This window comes from Arachis hypogaea, chromosome 18 (genome assembly GCF_003086295.3).
Source record: "Arachis hypogaea cultivar Tifrunner chromosome 18, arahy.Tifrunner.gnm2.J5K5, whole genome shotgun sequence".
NCBI lineage: Eukaryota > Viridiplantae > Streptophyta > Magnoliopsida > Fabales > Fabaceae > Arachis > Arachis hypogaea.
This window is the reverse complement of record NC_092053.1, coordinates 33459539-33467759: the sequence shown is the minus strand read 5'-3', so window position 1 is coordinate 33467759 and position 8221 is coordinate 33459539.

Here is an 8221-nt window from a genome sequence, read left to right as displayed (position 1 = left end):
TTGCAAACTCCAGAAATCTATACCTGGAACGAACTCCGAAGATTCCAGAAGCTCTCCAGCAGTACACCACTGAGCAAATCAAGTAAAGGGGCTGGTTCTTTCTGGAAAGAACACTGACAGAGGTCAATTCATCTTGGGTACGGGAATTCTACTACAACTACTATCTCACTACCCTAGATGCAGTGCACCTGAGAGGAAAACAAATTCTGGTCACTGAAGAGGCCTTAGAGGACATTCTCCGGCTCCCAGCCAAGTCCGATCAGCCTGATGGTTATTCAAAGGCTGAGGAGGACATGCGTCAGATGCTGTTTGATTGGGATGCCGTGAAGGCACGGATAGCTCTCGACCCGACTGTTCCTTGGGAGATGGGTCAGGATACTACCATGCCTAGAGGGATCAAGAGAGCATACTTAAATGATGAGGCTCGGTTATGGCATCAGATCTTGAGTAATTATGTGATGCCGAGTACTCACGAGACGGAGATCCCGGCTGCTATGATCACCCTCCTTTGGTGTGTGCTGGAGGGTAAGGACCTTTATCTGCCACATTTCATTCGGCACTATATGGCCAGGGTCCACGTCCGAGGCACCCTCCCCTTTCCATATCTAGTTACTCAGCTTGGCCGTCGAGCTGACGTGCCATGGGAGGCTGCCGATGAGAGACCACCAGCGGCGGATTGCAGGAAGATCATTCTGCACAGCCGAAACTTCTTAGCCTTGGGCCACAGACCACCACCATTCGCTGCTACTGATGAGTCAGCCCCACCGTCTGCTGGACCCTCTTCCTCCACTGCTGCACCACCTACCCCTGCTACCACCACTGCACCTCCACCTGCCACAGAGCCCGTCTATCATCTGGTGCACCGCTTGTTTCGACGACTTGACCAGATGGAGCGTCGCAACAAGCGGCGCTATGAGCACCTAAAGTTGATGATACGATCCGGTGACATCCCCTCCGAGCCCGACACACCGTCCGAGGCATCTGAGGAGGAGGCGGATGCGCCCGAGGCAGAGACCCATCCCCAGGGAAGGGTAGCACCAGCCGCACCACAGGCAGCGATCCCACATCAGATTGAGGCTGCGGATCTTGAGATCCCGTTTCAGTCAGCACCTCCTCCACAGCAGCCAGACCCTCAGCCCACCACCACCACTGAGACTCCAGCTACCATCCCTCCCAGTGATGACACTCCTTCACACCCGGCTTGATTGAGCAACGAGGACGACGCTTCCTTTTAAGTGTGGGGAGGTCGCCATCTCTGGCGTTTATTTTGGTGAACCACTACATACTTTTTCTTTTATTTTGGATATTTTTCTGTATTTTTCCTTTTACTGTTATTTTCTGAGTACTTATACATTGCTTTTATGTATTTTTACTCTATTCTCTGCATTTTGCATCTTTAGTTCATATTTTAGCCATTTAGTTTATTTTAGTTATTTAGTTTAGTTTACAATTCTGATTTATTAGTGGATTAGTTAGTATAGTTTACCCTTTTTAGCATAAGATAGTATAGTTTAAATTGAAAAATATAAAAAGGAAGTAAGCTAGGAAATTGAACATATCAGATTTAAATCCACAAACCTTATATATAGCATTACATGATGTAGTTAAGCTGACAACATTTCATCAAGGAGGAACATTAAAACTTTAAAAGCCACCCTAAATAATTTTTTTATGAGAATAATGGGAATTTTTAACTAAACCTGCATACAATATATAAATGATATATGATGCTTGAGTTAGAGAACACACAGCCTGTGAGTCTTGAGCTTAAATTGTATGGTTGCATTCAAACCATAATTTCATTTCTGTGTGTTTCATCTCTTTTTATTCTGATGTTCTTTCCTTTGCTTTAATCTATATGTCCAATTATAGAATATAGAATAGATACATACCAAGAGAATGATTGAGGCCATCATTTGATTTTAGCTCACTCACCCCAAATTAGCCTACCTTTTACATCACCCTTGTTAGCCCCCTTGAGCCTTTTAAAATCCCTTTATTCTATTTAGCCAAATTACTAGCCTTAAGCAGAAAAACAAAAGAAAATCCCAAGTGAATCCTTGGTTAGCTTAAGATAGAAAATCATGAATAGAGTTAAATGTGGGAAAACTTTTGGGAACATGGATGATAGAAACAAAAAGGTAAAGAAGTTAAAAGAAATAAAATAAATTTGGGAAGCATGTTCATGAGAAAATCAAAGTGCTTTAATTTCCATGTGCCTTAAAAAAAAAGAGTTATTTTTCAGCATTTATTAAAAGGGGATACAAAAGAAATTCCCCAATGCAAAATAAAAGCAATGCACATGGAATAGAAAAAGCAAAAAGTGAAACATGAGCATGTAACAATAAGTGGGATAATATGGGAAAATAGGTAAAGAAATTTTTGTTTTACTAAATATGTATGTTAGGTGAGATCTTAGTCTAATTAAGGATTCACTTATTAGCTCACTTGACCCTATACATAAATCCTTACCCTTTACCTTGGCCCCATTACAACCTCAATTAAAGACCTCATGACTTTTTGGTATGACTGTATTCTATAATTGTTGATTGGTTAGATGAAGAACAGAGCTATGGAAATTAAGAATAAAAAGAAAAATGGAGTGAATAAACCCAATAAACACTGAGTGACTAAAGAGTAAACACAAAATCCAGTGAGGGTTCAATAACTCATCAACATATATCTGTACTTAATTTACTAATTGTTTTGCAAGTTTGTACAATGTTTTCTTTCCCATCTCATTTGCTAAATTGCTTTATTATTTAAGGGTTGGCAATATATATATATATATATATACATGACTCCTTGAGAATGGGAATTAACTTGACTACATGTAAGCTTTATATATGAGTGAATAAGTTAGAATTGCATGATGCATCATTCATTTAGGTAGTTGCATTTAAATTAGGTTGCATTGCATGACATTCCATCACTTTAACCTTAATTATTTACCTTGGATTTAGCATGAGGACATGCTAGTATTTAAGTGTGGGGAAGTTGATAAACCCATATTTCATGAGTTCTTTTGTGCTTAATTTGAGTGATTTATACAATTCTTCACCCACTTATTCACATTAATTACATGATTTTACTTTCCCTTCCTTATTATGTGATGTAAATGAAAAAACATGTTTCCTAAGCTTTAAAATTAATTAATTTAATTACCTTTATTTCCATTCGATGCCGTGATTAGTGTGTTGAGTAGTTTCAGATTTTCTAAGGCAGAATGACTTAAAGGACGGAAAAGAAAACATATAAAATGGAAGGAGAAAGCAAAACGGAGCTTTAAGGAAACTGGTATCCACGCAATCGCATGAATGATGCGATCGCGTGCCAAGCACGAATCAGCAGCGACGCGGCCGCATGACTGACGCAACCGCGCGACCTAAGCAGAACGCATATGACGCGTCGCATGACTGACGCGACCGCGTGGCAAGGAAAAGCTCCAAATGACGCGACCGCGTGACCCACGCGGACGCGTGATAGAGGCCACATATCAGAATTTACAGAATGCGCCCCCAGCGATTTCTGAAGCCCTTTTTGGCCCAGATCCAAGTACAGACAGCATAGACCAGAGGTTATAAAGTGTGGGAATGCACCCATTCAAAGGGAGCTCGCATATTTTACTTTTCAATAATTTAGATTTAGTTGAGAGGGAGATCTTCTCTCTCTCTCTCTTAGGATTTAGGAATTCTTCTTATTTTAAGAGTGACTCTCAATCCAGGTTTTATATTTCTTTGTTTTAAACTTCCCTTTCACTTTATTTATTTATTTCAATATCTGAGTTGGCTATTTACCTTTACAATTGGATCTAAGAATTCTTCCATGTTATAGATTGTTATTTGAATTAATGATAATTGAGGTATTTTCAAGTTATGATTGTTCTCTTTGATTTAAGCTACCATTGCTTCCCATCTAAGGATATTTTTATTATTCCAGCAATTTTACTTTTTCCCCTTTTGGTTCTGGTTAAGAATTTAGTAACTCAACAGTTATTAAACTCAACATAATTGATAATCGTTATCTTGCTAATTGAGCTGAACTTAAGTAATCCCAACCTTTTCTTAGGAAATAAATAGGATTCAAAGGTCAATTTAATTAGTCCCTTGACTTTCCTTTGCCCTAGTACAGGTTGATCAAGTGGAGTTTAGATTCAACTTTCCTTATAGTTGAGAGAGATAACTACGTTGGACCTCCAACTTCTCTTACCTTGCCAAAAGTTTGCTTTACAGTATTTATTTATTTTTAATTGCCATTTACTTTACCTGTCATTCAAATTACTTGCTTCTCATCTTCTAAACCCCGATTACAACCTTTATAGCCAATAATAAGAACATACTTCCTCGCAGTTCCTTGAGAAGATGACCCGAGGTTTGAATACTCGGTTAACAATTTTTAAAGGGGTTTGTTACTTGTGACACCCAACACGTTTGTACGAAAGGACTTTTGAAGGTTTAGAAACTATACTTGCAACGAGGATTTATCCGCAATTTTATAGACCACGCAAAAGTCCTCTCGTCAACCACCAATGTGGAATGGGAGCTAGCTTGCAACGTTAATGAGAAAAGTAATCGCCAATAACGCCCTCGAAGCCATCGTAGCCCACGTTAAGAGTCACGTTAACTAAGTTAACGTGAACTCTAACGTGGAAGAAAGAAAATGGAGCCAACGTTAGTGACACTCACCTTTGTCACTAACGTTGGACCAAGCTCATATTGGCCACGTTAGCTTCCACGTTAACTTAGTTAACGTGGACTCTAACGTTGGGAAGCAAATGAATGGCCAACGTTAGTGACACTCACCATTGTCACTAACGTTGGACTAAGCCACCTTGAGCTACGTTAACTCCCACGTTAACTTAGTTAACGTGGAAGTTAACGTGGAGAAAGCAAACAATCGCCAACGTTAGTGACACTCACCTTTGTCACTAACGTTGGAATGAGCCACTATGAGCCACGTTAACTTCCACGTTAACTTAGTTAACGTGGAAGCTAACGTTGAGGATAGGATGATGAGCCAACGTTAGTGACACTCACCTTTGTCACTAACGTTGGAGATGGCTATCATTACCACGTTAGAAGCCACGTTAACTTAGTTAACGTGGACTCTAACGTGGGAAGTAGGGGCACCTTGGAACGTTAGTGACAAAGGTAAGTGTCACTAACGTTCTCGAAGAATTAGCAAGCCTACGTTAAGAGCCACGTTAACTAAGTTAACGTGAACTCTAACGTAGGGAGGGAGGACTCTCAACGTTATTGGAAAAGGTGAGTCCCAATAACGTGTGCGAAGGACCAAGAGGCAAAGTTAGTGGTCACGTTGGTGCCACTAACGTTGAAGTTAACGTGGATCATCCCTGGGTGAGGAACGTTAGTGAAAAAGGTGATTGTCACTAACGTTCTCGAACCCACACTCTCACTTAACGTTAACGCCACTAACGTCCTGAGCTAAAAACCCTTCCTACTTCACACTTTCTCTCTGCAAGTAAAGCTAAGCCCACTGCAGAAGATAACTGCTTCAAACTCAAGATCCAAAGGCCCATATCCAAGACTTGAAGAATAAACTAGAAGATCAGAAGAGTAGTATATATAGGGTTAGTTTTGAATCAGGAAGCACCTTTTTGGGGGAGGGGAAGTTGGAACTTTGGAGAACTACTCTCTGTATAATTTTACTTTCTCTGCGCTTCTAGTTTTATTTTTCAGAATGTATTTTCCATCTTTGTTTTCCATTTTCAGAGCTATGAACAACTAAACCCCTTTCATTGGGTTAGGGAGCTCTGTTGTAATTTGATGGATCAATACTAATTTTCATTACTCTTCTTCTATCTTTTCTCTTGATTTTACTAGAAAGCTTTCAATCTTCATCTAATTGGGTAGTTATCTTGGAAAAGATGCTATTCATACTTGGATCTCTTCTGAACCTTGGAAGAGGAATGAAGAGATCATGCTAGAAATGCTTTCTTATGTTGGACCAAATTGGGTTTGGTTGGGTATGGTGACTATAATCCTAACAACACTTGATTTGGGAATGCATGTGGTATAATCAGTGACCATACTTCATCTCTTCTCATGAGCAATTGACCAAGGAATTGGCTATTGATCAAGATTTGAGAGATTGAATTACCAAGGAATTGGAATTCGATCACTTAAGATTGCCAAGGAGATCAATGAATGCATTGATTGAGGAAGAGATGAAAATAAACTTGATCCGGAGAATGCAACATCTCCTAAGCCCAATGAATCCCCATTTCTGATCTTACCCATTCTCTTTAATTTCTACAATTTACTTTCATGAGCATCTTCCCCATTCCCATTTACAATTCTGCAATTTACTTTCCGTCATTTACTTTCAGCTCTTTACTTCCAGCTTTTACATTTTCTGCTATTTACTTTCCCGCCATTTAATTTCCTGCAACTCTCAAACCAAATTTTGCTTCGCTCAACTAGAACATTCCTCTAATTAAAGTTGCTTGACCAATCAATCCCTGTGGGATTCGACCTCACTCTATTGTGAGTTTTTAATTGACGACAATTCGGTATACTTGCCGAAGGAAAATTGTTAAGAGACAAGTTTCCGTGCTATCACAACGATGTTTTCTCTATAAATTCTTAATCGGCTAATTTTTGCCACGTCAATTTTTGGTGTCGTTGCCGGGGAGTTGCAATTGTGTGCTAAATTATTGGTTGGTGTACATATTTTTAATCTTTGCATATTTTTATTTTACTTATTTACCATGAGCTGTATGTTTCTTTTATTGAATGACGCGTTCACTGCCTGATCCAAGCTTAGCCACGTTTGATCCTGAAATTGAAAGAACTATTTCACGTATTAGGCGAGCTCGACGTCGGTTAGCCTCTGAGGGTGGTGAAGTGGTTCTCGCCAATTCACCAATCTCATCAGAGGGCGAATCTGAAGCGCCATCTGAGGGAGAAACTAGCTCCTTTTTTACTAATTCTATTGATTCACGTGCAGGTAATATGGCGGAGCCCAGAAGGATTACTCTACAGGAAGCAGGAGCTCCAGACTTTACACTGCAATCGTATCAAGCGCGTCACCCAAATCTGGCTGCAGATTTTGAACTGAAGACTGCGCTAATCAACTTACTACCCAAGTTTCATGGCTTACCTGCTCAAGAGCCTATCAAGCACCTCAGGGATTTTCAGACATCCTGCTCAACTACTAGACGTCATGGTACAGAAGAGACTACTATTTGGCTATATGCCTTCCCGTTTTCTCTTTAGGGACAGGCAAGGAATTGGTTCTACACTCAACCTGAAGCAGTCATTACCAACTGGGATCTGCTTAGAAGAGAGTTCCTGGAAAATACTTTCCAGCTAAAGTTACAGATAGACTGAGGAAAGAGATTTCTTGCATTATCCAAGGCGAGTCAGAGACCCTTTATGAATACTAGGAACGCTTCAGGAATCTCTTGGACTTATACCCTCACCACAAGATTGACCAGATGGAATTGATCAGCTACTTCACACAAGGCATGAAGCCTCAGGATAAAACTACATTAGATGCTGCAAGCAATGGCTCTCTGAAGAAGTACAAGACAGCAACAGAAGCGTGGCAGCTGATCGCTGATCTAGCTGAGTCTACCTGGAATGCTAGGCATAGGAACAACCATCCCAAAGCCATTGCAGAAGTTTCCTCTAGCAGTGAGATTGCTGCTCTCACACAGACTCTAGGAGAGATGACCAACATACTGAAGCAGCTACAGCTGAATAAACAACAACCTCAGCCTCCCCCACCACAACAGAGTCAACAGTTGGTTCCTCAAAGGGTGTGCAGAATATGTGCCTGTTATACTCATTACACTGATGAGTGTCCGCAGCTCCAGCAAGAAGACAACACCTTGGCAGCTACTCATAATTTCTAAGACCGCCCGAAGCAAGGATGCTACCAACAAGGCGGCAATTATAACCAAGGTGGAAACTATAACCAAGGTTGGCAAGATAACTTCAACCAAGGGTGGAGGGACAACTATGACAGAGGAGGCAGAGACAACTGGTGCATGAAATTACAATCACACTTTTGCAACTCCGCACAACTAACCAGCAAGTGCACTGGGTCGTCCAAGTAATACCTTACGTCAGTAAGGGTCGATCCCACGGAGATTGTTGGCTTAAAGCAAGCTATGGTTATCTTGTAACTCTTAGTCAGGATATCAATAATTCTCAGATTTAATTGTAAAAAGTAAAAGAACATGAAATAAATACTT